The sequence below is a fragment of the Pituophis catenifer genome, unplaced genomic scaffold (assembly GCF_029215685.1).
Source record: "Pituophis catenifer annectens isolate HBS135680 unplaced genomic scaffold, rPitCat1.0.hap2 SCAF_7, whole genome shotgun sequence".
Lineage (NCBI taxonomy): Eukaryota > Metazoa > Chordata > Lepidosauria > Squamata > Colubridae > Pituophis > Pituophis catenifer.
Window position 1 is genome coordinate 55,512,072 of NW_027256887.1, and position 12,645 is coordinate 55,524,716.

The following is a 12,645-nucleotide window of genomic DNA, read 5'->3' on the forward strand; positions in this document are numbered from 1 at the left end:
TGAAATACCTAAAGAAACTGAAAGGATAAGGAATGGTGATAATGATATAATATAATGATAATTAATGGCATATCTATTTCATTTCTAGCTATTTTGTTTCAGGAATGGAATTGTAAAATGGGAGGAAATATGGCCATTAAATATAGTTTCCCCTTCTAATGATTAATAGTATATTTCATTTTGTTTAATAAAACTTTGCCATTTAGCTTTCCTTCAGTAGTCTGAAAGGATACCTAGCTAGAGATTTTGGTAAAGTGAAAATCCATTTAAAGAGAATGGTTAATTAACATATTGATAAAAGAACAAATGGAGAATTCTTAGACGTAAACAGATTTTTCAAATGTTCTGCTTTTGTTTACCATGTATACAGTGAGCATTTTAATTCAACAATCACAATTGAAACTTGTATTTATTTCTGTTTTCCAAATTAACAGTGTATGTGATGCTGGTTTTCTAAATACAATGTTTTACAAAGTGAACAGCTGAATAAAATATAAGGCAGTACTTATATTCTTTGGGATAGTTTGAAATGTTTCAAATTTTGTGATGATGATGAAGATGCTAATTAATTAGCATGCTGCAAGTCATAGGCTTAATTTTTATAGTAGCAAATAGAAACACTGCTACACGGGACAGGTAGTCCTCATTAGCAACTACAACTGGCAACTTGGTCATTAAGTAAAGCAGTTGCTAAATGAAATTGTGACTGTGCTTATGACCTTGCTTCAGCTTTCCCTTGCTTTATAGACCTGCCAAGGTTGTAAATGATAGGACTGATGATAAAATTACCTGGAGTCCTTCTTATCTTTATAGAAGTATTCAGACTTGCATTGCTAATGTTGTTCACTTTCACTCTGGTTTACTGCTAATTGTTTGGAATGAGTGAAAAAGTGAAATAATTCATAATAAGATATATTACAGATGTAAATAAAACTTCTAGAATGCTTTTGGTTGTGCTACTAGAAAGTTTTTCATATGTTACTTTAGTCTTTCTAAACTGCCCTCCGTCCAATTGTGATAGACTTCAGTTCCCATAATTCCCCAGCCAATATGGCTATTACCTACACCAGGAAATTCCTGAAGACGTACCAGAGCATATTTTGCATAGGAGGAGAGTATTCTGTGATGTGCAGGTGGGTACACAACAGATTTATTTATTATTTCAATTTATATGAATGCCTGTCTCAAATACATGACTTTAAGTGGTTTACAATAATTCAAAACTATATAAAAGATCATAAAGCAATTTTAAAACGATATAAAACCATTCAACCCATCATCAATAAGCAATATAACCATTCTGGAGCCTCTTCCACATGCCTGTATCCCCACACCTGGTAGTAGAATTACTTCTTTAAAGCTTATGAAATGCAAATAGGTTTGGGGCCAGTCTAATTTCTGAGTACGTTGATGTTCCAAAGAGCAGGTGCTACAGTTCTCTTCCTGGGCCTGCTGGATGATATTCTGTAACAGACAGGATTTGGAGCCTGCCTCTTCTACTGGACTTAAAGGGATGGGTACACATAATGAAGGAGAGGTGATCCCTCAAATAACTTGGTTCCATTTTAAGCTGTGTCTCCAGTACCTAGAGAATACTGGTAACTAATGCAGAATAGTGGAGCTGATTGAAAGGCACAATGCTTGTGCCACTGTATTCTTCATCAGTTGTAGCTTCAAGATGCTCTTCAAGGGCAGTCCCTTGCAGTAGTCCAGGGGTCTGCAACCTTAAACACTCGAAGAGCCAGTTGGACCTGTTTCCCACAGAAAAGAAAACACCAGGAGCCACAAAACCTGGGTGGGCGTGGCCACCTCGATGTCACTCACCTCCACCAGTCACATGACCCGCCTATCCAGCCAGTCATTAGGACAGAGAACCAGTTGTTAAAAAACACCAGGAACCACAAAACCCTTTTGACATCTCTCTCTCTCCCCTCCCTCCCTCCCCCCCTCCCCCCCTCTCCCCCTCTCTCTGTATCTCTCTAACTCTGCCCTGGCTGCTTCTCCATCCCCCGTCATCGCCCTTACCTTCTCAGGCCAGGCGAGGAGTGACTGGGAGGGGAGGGCGTGGGGCGGGGCCAGCCAGTGGTAAGATCACCTGACAGGGAGCCACAGCAGAGGGCCCAAAGCCGCATGTGGCTCTGGAGCTGCAGATTGCTGACTCCTGCAGTAGTCCATTTGGAGGTGATTAAGGCATGAGTGAGAGTGAGCATAGCCCAGAGAGATCCCAGTCCAGGAAAAGTGCAACTGTGTGCATAGCACAAAGTTGTGTAAAGGCTGTTCTGGCATGGTTACCACCTGCTCCTCAAAATAATCTTCATAAAATTTGGGAATTCCCAAATTTTATGAAGATTATGATTGGGATAGTGTAAATGAAGTTTTATTTCTTTAATTTTTATATTTATATTTATTGGGAAATTCTAGGCTTATTTTGAATTTGTTTACATCATTAGCTGCCTACAATCTTTGGGAATGGACAGTATATAATTAAACAAACTGGTATCATTAGAGATAAGGTGATATACTGTACATGTGTAGAGCACCAGGTTGGGAAATGTTAAACTATTCATTACATTATGAATTTGTATCAGTCTTTCAAAACAATAACAACAAAAACTTTCACAACATCTTAGAAACTAATATCTTTTTGCGCTATTATGGATAATAAACTTATTTAGTCTTTAAGGTATTGTAATACTTATGGGTGAACTCCCATTACTTGCCCCAGATCCTGACCACTTTGCAGTTTGAAAGTATGCAAATGTGAGTAGATAAATAGGCACCACTTTGGTGGGAAGGTAACCTTGGTGTATAATCATGCTGGCCACATGAATAGTCTTTGGACAATGCTGACTCCCTCAGCTAAGAAACAGAGATGAACACCATTAGACTCAGACGTGACTGGTAGGGGAAACCGAGGGGTGAAATCCAGCAGGTTCTGGCAGGTTCTGGAGAACCAGTAGCGGAAATTTTGAGTAGTTTGGAGAACCGGTAGTGGAAATTTTGTGTAGTTTGGAGAACCGGCAAATACCACCTCTGGCTGGTTTCAGAGTGTGGTGGAAATGTAGAGCTGGGAAGAGCTGGCCACCATGCGCATATGCATCAGCCAGCTGCTCTCTTCTGGGTTTTGGCACGCAGGTACATATGCTCCAGTTTCGGCACTCAGTGAAGAAAAGGTTAACCATCACTGCCTTAGAAAAAGCCAACAGCACTGGGTCCATCTAGATCTCCAGGAGAATGCTGTTTCAGAGTAGCTACAGAGAGGGGGTGATTCCTAGGCCCCTGAGATGACACTGTTTGATAGATAAGACCTGGAACATGTCAACTTGGCCAATTTTGATTGGATGAGAAGAAATGGTTAAATAAGTTGTCCCACAAATAACCCAGCTCTTTGTCATAGATAACTTTATAGATGACAAGTAGCACTTTGCATTGGACCCAGAACCCACTGGAAGCTAGTGCAGCTTGCAGAGCAGAGGTGTTACATGGATGTGTAATGGAACATCCAAAACTGCCCATACCATTGCATTCTGAACCAATTATCACTTCTCATTGCTCTTCTAGGGCAGCCTCATGTAGAGCAAATTACATTAATATAACAGGGAGTTGATTAAGACAAAAATTATAGTGAGTAAAGCCTTGTAATCCAAGAATGGGTGCAATTGGGGTGCAAGGTGAGCCTGTGCAAAGAATCTCATAGCTCTACCTGCTCTTTTTACACTTTATTTTTTAAATGCCAGTTCTTTTTCACTGACTAGCAGTTAAGTCTTAACAGTTCCCTCTGGTGGCATTAAGGCACATAGCGAAAACTGTAAGTGATCTGCTACTACATGATGCTACTAGGAGAACAGAACTGTATTAGTATACCCAGGAAATGTTCCTTTGTTTCCTCCTTAATTTCTTAGTTTCTCCTTAATTTCTGTATTTCACTAATACAGAATGCTATTATGGCCTGAATGATGCAATATAACAAAGACAGGAGAACTGTGTAAAAATATAGTCATTATAAGCTCAATTGGTTTGTTGTTGTATACAATCAACATTTTAGGGTGCTGTGCTCATGAGTAAGGGGTCTAATAAAACTCTGAATCAATATAAGTTTGTTATGTTATCTTTTCTAATAAAAAGTTTTCTACAGTGATTAAGTTTTCATTTTTGCATGGAAATCTAAACTGTATACACAAAATTTATTTTTGATAGATAGTAGAAATAGCAATAACACTTAGAATTATATATCATTCTATAGTGCTTTACAACATTCTCTAAGCAGTTACCATATTGCCCCCAACAATCTGGGCCCTCATTTTATTGATCTTGGAAGGAGAGAAGTCTAAGTCAATCTTGACCCAGTCATGATCGAACTCCTAACTGTGAGCAGAGTTAGCTAGCAATACTGTATTCTAACCAATGCTCCATCACCAAATGAATATTCAAATAAAGGCAAAATATCACAAATGGTTTTCTTCTGAATAATAGTTGTCCTGGGTGAGAAAAAGATGCTGATTCATGTTATGGCAGCAGTCCTGAAATAGGTTGTAATATAAATGAGATTGGTAGCAAAGCTCATAATAAATTCATAAAAACAGTCTTTAAAGCCTTGCATACTTTTGAGACCTAATGTTTTATGGACTACGTGCATCTAACTTCAGACAAATATCTGAAGTTTTATTTTGGCCACTGCACAATATAGTAAGTTAAATTGTTTTTTTGGTCTTCTCCATTGCTGAAAATAGTTCAATAAGCAATTATGTTGCCTGGGTTTATAACAGAGATGGATGACTTGTTTATGTCTCCAGAATCTTCATCTGGTCACTATTGCTTTATACTGAAAGTTTGACAATAGGTTTAAACATAGTTTGAAAACAGAGAGACTTCCAAACATCCCTTGAGCCAAGAAGCAAAACCACCAGTTTGTATAATTGTCTGCCCACAGTAGATTTCATGGATTCTCCAAATTAAGTGGAGCCCCTGGGCACCAAAATGTTGCTCAACTCTGGCTTATTACAGGGATGTCTGGAAAAGTTTGTATAACATCAAACTCTCAAAAATTAATTCAGGCAACTGATTTATTTTCCAAAAACAATCTATACCAAAGAAAAGATACATAAATTAAATATATATATATTCGGGGTTTTTTGTAATGGAATCCTGCTTCTGTATTCAAATGACTAACAAAATTTAAAAACAGAATCTAAAATAATTGAATGCTAAATCATGTAGTTATTAGCAATCTGTTTAAAAAAAAAGAAAGAAAATGTATGGTAAATGCTCACAGAAGGGAAGCCAAATGGACAGTGTGTTTCATAGCTTTTGATGGTGAATTTCATAGCTTTAGAATGTCACAGAAACAGGTTGTTTCCCATTTGCTGGATTAATCACAACAGGAGAATCTTCAGAATAGCTTCTCCTGCAGATCTTAATGATCAGACAGATTGATAATGGGAAGGATGATCTTTCAGACAGTCCTCTGGAAGTCAGTGAGATCTTAAACATTAGTACCAAACTCTTAAATTGTATCTAGTAAACAAATGGTAACCAGTGCAGATCTTTCAATGCAAACCTTATAGAACCCCTTGTACCACATACTATTTAGCATTTAAGCTACCACTTCGGCGGCATTGTTGGTGGAGGATTAAGATTCCTGAGTCCTTCCCTTTTATTTTGCTTCCTTCAACTAATATTTTCAAAATTTCACCTAAAATTAGAAAAGTCACCAGTGTGACTTCAGGCTTCCATTTTTGAATAGCATGTTTTTATCCATAACATGAACATAGCTAATTCTATCTTGTTTGTTTGTTTGGTTGTTTAACAAATTAATATGGTGTCCCAACTTACACATGGTGATTCTGGTGACTTACAGCATTAACATTTTACAATGGAAGAACCCATAATCCCCCCACCTTACACACACTGGCTGTGGCAACCAAATCTTGATCGGCTCCATATCAACCTGTGGTCTCCAGGCCTGCTGACCAAACCACATCTGCAGGACCTTTTGGAAAGATACCTACGTAGGGGCTACTTATCTCCAGGGCAATGGTATTCCAAAGGGAGGGAGCCACCATAGAGAAAGTCTTTCCCTTGGTATTACTAGATGTACTTTTCTAATCGATGGGACCTGCAACAGACCTTGCTTTCCTGTTCTGGTGGTCCAGGAAGACATAACTGGGGAGAAGCGGTCCTTTCAGAAACATCAGAAACATTGTGCTCTTCATTGCTATATATACCCGACCAGACCTCATCAAGCACTTCATCTGCAAACAAGATTTAGCTCTACTTCAACCTAAAAAGAATATAGCAATTTGATGTATGATTACCCTTTTTTTCAAATAAAAGAAAATGAAAAAATCCAAAATAATAGCAAGAATAGCTTGCCAGTAGACAAGAAAAATGAAAGTTATTCAAAATTGATTTGTTACATATCAGTTAAATCCAATTGAAGATTGTTAATAGTTTGTAACCCATCTTTGAAGAAAATAACATCTGCAGTTGAGTTGTCAAAGCAGGCAAGATAGTAATTAGATCAGCATGACTGAAATCTTTGTGTGTGTGTGTGTGTGTGTGTGTGTGTGTGTGTGTGTGTGTGTGTCCCCGCATGTGTGATTGGTATACACACAACAGGGGCAGGGTTTAGAACATGTTGCTACAAATGTTTTGATCCTGTCTGCAGGTACTGTTGCTGGAAGATGATACTTCCCCCTTTTAGGCATTGGATGGTAGAGCTATTCTCACCTAGCCACAGATCCCCGGATTTGAGTCAACAGTATTCAAGAAGCAACAGATAGCTTGACCAAATATACAGTTTATATCAGTGAATTTATGCCTGGCAAAATCCCCATATAACAGCCTACAACAAGAAACTTATGAAATAGTTTGAATTGAGATATAGAGTGGTGACTGACCTGAAGTCACTTAGAGACTTTTGTGGCTCGAACGGTCATTGAATCTGAACTACTCCAACCTTATCCAAATTCTTAGCTATTATTCTACATTGGGCAGAGTAAGTATTTGCAGACCCATGCAAATACAAGTGTGTGTATCTTTTATGTATATGTATAGATATAATTTTATTTGACGAGAGATTTTGTTTGCTATTTGAGATGACTTCACAAGTTGTATCTATTTCTCTGAATAGTAGGTTTTTGAGAACAGATTTTTTTTCACTTTCTAGTTCTGTAACCCAGTTTAAAATATGTTCCAGCATAATCATAATTTAGAATGCACTGAATTTTCTGTTGTTTCCCACTTCCAGAACACAGATTACAAATTAATGTTATCTGATTCACAGGGCATTGCATCATCTTCTAAAATAATGAGACTGTGCTGTGTCACTTCTATTGATATACTGATTATTTATAGAATGTTCTCAGACAGATTTGGGGACTATAAAATGACACATCAGTTTATCATTACTTTACAGAAATGGAATGAAAACGGCAGAGTTTTAAAAACATATATATTGCATATATACAGAGACAATTGCTTTGCTTTAAAAGATGTTCACTTTTGTGCTTTACTGTAGACTACAAGAGCAAAAAGTGTTCCTTCAGGTAGCTATGTCAGATTCTGACACTAAATGAATGAATAGTGGTTAATAGTATTAATGGGTATTTGCTCAAAATCAAAGATAATTAATCCTCCAAAGTGTCAAAACTGATTAAAATTTGGCATGACCAATACAGGATGGAAGATCTGCTTTATTTAGATGAAGCAACTGGTTTTACTGTTATTATTTTTTTTGGAAAATACATAATCTTCTACATCCAATGTGGATCAATTTATCATCCTATAATATTCTTCTTCTGCATTAAATTAGAGTTTTATGAGATGATCAGGGTCCCATCTTGTTATTCTTTTATGCCTGCAGTATGCACTCAGCTACTGTAAGCTTGATTCATGCCCCACCTGGTCAATCTGTGTGACTGGAAAGCATTTCTATGATTGGATTCATAGAACTTAATGTTCTATGGAGAGCTGTCTGTGTGGAATTAGCATTTGTTTTGAAAGATTAATGTGTCCCTTCCTGAAGAAGTCACCTCTTGAACCTGTTACTTCACACAGTTATCTGTTCTGACCTAGGCTTTTACTGAGGCAGTAAAAAGCACACGATTAGTCCCCAAAATCCTCTTTTTATTTCAACAGCTGTGAATTCTGTTCATTCACAACCCATGATAAGTCACAAATAGTTTGTAAAGAGTCCGACAGAAGCCTGCCACAGTCTTTCGGGATAAGGCTGATAAGCACCCATCTTTATCTCCCTTGACATGCTGCCAAGACCTAATTGGCAATTAGCTTTGCAAGGCCACACGGAGCACAGAGTCAAAACGGAGCTTCAGAATTTAAATTTACCAGCATGAACAAAGATGTTTCCTGCAAAGGCTCATGTGCCTTTGCTCCTCCTTTATGTCTTATGGGAGGGGCCAATCATCTCCAAACCTTACTCCCAAGTCACCCCTTTTGTCTTAACTGTTCTTGCCTTCTGGCAGCTCTGTGTATGCGCACACTGGGAACAGGCTCCCCCTGTTCCTCTGCCTCGCTGACGTCAGACTCTGGATAATTGTCTAAATAAAAGTCATAATGCTGTTCGTTTTCTATGATCTCTTTAAGAAAACATTGATGTCCTTCAATGAAAGAAAGAAAGCAGACCATTTTTTTTTCTAACACACTAACACACACACAACACACACACACCAAAGGGTCACAAAAACGTATACGGTATACCTTGGTACTCGATTTCTGCGAAACTTGTTGAATTTGATACCTGATGCATTATGACATGAAAATTTCCTCCCAATAATAGGTTGTTTGGTACTCATTGCTCAGCTAGAATTTGTCAATGTTATGCCTCGTGACTCACTACCCTTTCTAGCTAATACAAAGGTCATGTGTTAGTCACATGGTTTGTTTGGTATTCAATAGTTTTAGTATTCGTCACACTTCCCGGAACCAATTAACCAAGTACCAAGGTACCACTGTAAAAGAAAAAAGTGGGGCTGTGGTAGGGAATACTAAAAGCTGGGTCTGCTATGGAAATCATCTGGTTCTGTTATACAAATGAGACAAAATACATATTGAGCAACATATTTTCATCTGCCTTCTTTTCTTCCTTATTTGTTCTACCTCAAAAATTTGTGCTATTTGTCCTGCAGAATATACAGAGAAGGAGAAAGGGTTGTGATATAGAAACAAAGCTCTGAATCCAAGCTTTAAATTTGTTATTTATCTGGATTGTTTAACATGGTGCAATATGTTGTCATAGAAGGAATCTTGGGCTTAATGGGGTGTGACATTTTAGCTGTAGTGTTATTTTAACAAAATAATCTCCTCCAGTCTTTTTAATATTGTATGTTACAACATATTTGTGGCAGGACTGACATGGAAAGAATAACACTGATTGGGCTTGATGGCTGTAGCAAAGCTAGGCTACTACAATATTATTTAATGTATTTTGGATTCCTTTTAAGGAAAAGGAAAATTGCAGTGTGTGAATAATTGTAATGCTTAAGGCTAAAAATGTTTGCTTAGCCTTTAATATGCTGTAATTTTCAGCAGTAATATTTGGTTGGATTTAAACTTGGTATAGGACTACTAAAATGAGTGGGAATTAAATTACCTAAATTTTGTTTATTTCAACGGCTATAGTCAAAACATGATTATGTTTATATCAAAGTAGTTTTATTAACTGTACTTTCTTTTCTGAATAAAAAATACTGTGCCTTATAGTCTATGTTAAAAGAAATAGAAGAAATATAGTAAACTATGCAAATTCAGTGTTAGTCTAGCTGTTTACTGACATTTGTGCTAATTTTATATTTAAAATGAGGTTTTAACACATTTATGTTTTATATACATGCATAACCTTGGGTTGAAACCTAGAGTAAAAGTATTGTTTCCTTTGGGTTTCCTTTATATTGCCCAATGAGAACACAGAAGAATGCCATCTAAAACAATTTCTGACAGCTCAGTTTGTCTTTATTCATTAAAGTATTATTTACTTTTTCCATATGCAATTGAGCATGGAGGTAAAATAGATTTTCAAATGATGTAAAGCATTGCAGAGTTTATTTTATTTGCTTCGCAGTAACTAAGTTAAATAAACTGCCCAATGTTGCGTACCATTGTGGCACACATCCAACAGAACAGCATATTTCTAAGAGTTACATGTTAGAATTAAAACTTATAAAAACCATGCAATATGGATGATGTGAGTTATATCATAATACATACTGATTTTTTTAATGACAGGTCAGCTAAATTTGTGATAAAGGGAAGGCTTAAAATAATTTATTTAGGACTTTCAATAAGATTCATGGTAAACAAGACAGCCCTGAAAGTGCAGGACGGCATTGCAGCAGAGATTGGTGGTCAGGCAGCAAATTCTGGCCAGCAAAGTCTCTCTGGAAAAAGGGGATTGCGAGATTGGTCATTTGTATTCTGGACAGTTGCTTCCTGTGAATAGACTGCAGGAACTGAGGGTTTTGTTGTTGGCTGGTGTGTGGAACTACTGGAAGTTGAGAGATTTCAGTCAAGCTCACAGCCATAATGCAGCCTACAGTACATGGATAAAAAGTTTGCCGAACCTTGTTTCTTAATTATTATTAAATTTATTTGGCATTTATTTTGTTCACTTTTGTGCTCTACTGTAGACTACAAGAACAAAAAGGTAGCTATGTCGGATTCTGACACTCTAAATGAATGGATAGTGGTTCATAGTATTAATGGGTATTTGCTCAAAATCAAAGATAATTAATCCTCCAAAGTGTCAAAACTGATTAAAATTTGGCATGACCAGTACAGTACATCCTTCTTGTGGTTTGAGGCAACTATGATCATGTTTGGAAATTGCCTCTTAATTGTTTTTAAGCAACCTTCAAAAAACAAATTTTATAGCACAGGTAAGTCTCCTTCAATTCTAAGCAAAAAATGTTTTAAATTCCTTAAAATTTTAAGGAATTTTTCAAAAGAATTTTTTAAAAAATAAGCAGCAAAAGGATGATTAGATTGATTTTGGAAAGTTTCAAAGAGTCTAAGGGTCCAAACAGATCTGAAATAAGATTTTGAAATTTATAATAATAATTCTTTCTGAGGGAAAATGTTGATGCTTTGAATTCTTAAAAAAATCTGTTAGGATGAGACTTTTTAGATTGGACACTAGAGGGAAGTAGAAGGAACTAAAGATTACAATTAAAGAGAACAATGCTTAAATTTGATTTACTAATAAAGAATTTAGTAATGGAGCCATGGTGGCACAGTAGTTAGAATGCAGTATTGCAGGCTAATTCTGCTTACTGCCAGGAGTTCAATTCCTTCAGTTCTGACTGGCTCAAGGTTGACTCAGCCTGCCATCCTTCCAAGGTTGGCAAAATGAGAACACAAATTGTTGGGGACAATATGGTGACCCTGTAAACCGCTTAGAGAGGGCTGTAAAGAACTATGAAGTGGTATATAAGCCTAAGTGCTATTATTTATTTATTTATTTATTTATTTATTTATTTATTTATTTTTATTGGAATTTGTCAAACAAAAACGAGAACAAGAAGAAGAGAATAAAAATACAATGACAGGGATGATAGGCACGTTAGTGCACTTATGCATGCCCCCTCTACTGACCACTTAAGTATGAAGTAAGGTCCATGGAAGTCAATTTGTGACTGAAACTGTGAAAATTTGTAGCTGAGACAACTGAATCAGGTAGGGCATTCCAGACTTTGACAACTCTATCACAGAAATCATATTTTTTACAGCCAAGTTTAGAACAATTTACACTGAGTTTAAAGCAGTTGTTCGCACACATATTATTGTGATTAAAACAGAAAAAATCATTTACAGGTAAACATTATTACATATAATTTTGTATGCAATACCTAGGTTTGACCGCATGCAACCCAGTTCGAGAATTTTGAGCCTAGTAGCATAAGGAATTCTAGTGTGTACAGAAGAGTGCAAGTCTCGTGAAGTACTTCTGAACCCACTTGATTGCACTGATGTCAGATATATGGTGGGGATTCCAAATAGTTGAACAACACTCTAAAATTAGTCTAGCATAAGTTTTATAAGCTCTAATTAGCAATACAATGTTTCCAGAAAAAAAGCTTCGCAAAATTAAGTTTACAACTCTTAATGCTTTTTCAGCAATGCTGTTACAGTGAGATTTGGAGCATAAATCATCAGAGATAAGTATATCTAGGTCCTTAACAAAGTGAGGGTCATCTGCTAGATCAATGCCACCTAGTTTATACTTGACATTCTGACTACATTTACCAATATGTAAGACAGAGCATTTATTAATCGAAATTTGAAGTTGCCAAATAGATGACCATTCAGACACATAGTCGAGATTACTTTGCAAAACAAGAGAATTATCTGTAGAATGTCAGGTTTTGATGTCGTCTCAAATAAAATAAATTGCATTTCCAAACGTCTTTGAAGAAATATTTCATTTTATTAAGCACGACAACCTGTCCCTGATTGTGGCGTAGCCAACACTGACTTCCTGACCCCAAAATCTTCCCTTTCCGTTCCCCAATTCTCTGCGTCTCATTGGCCCTCTTCCCAAATCACTATCCCCATATCTACTACTTCAGCTCCCAGAACCCTCCCATCTCATCTCCTAGGGGATATTATCTTCAGGGAAAATAAGTAGGTGAG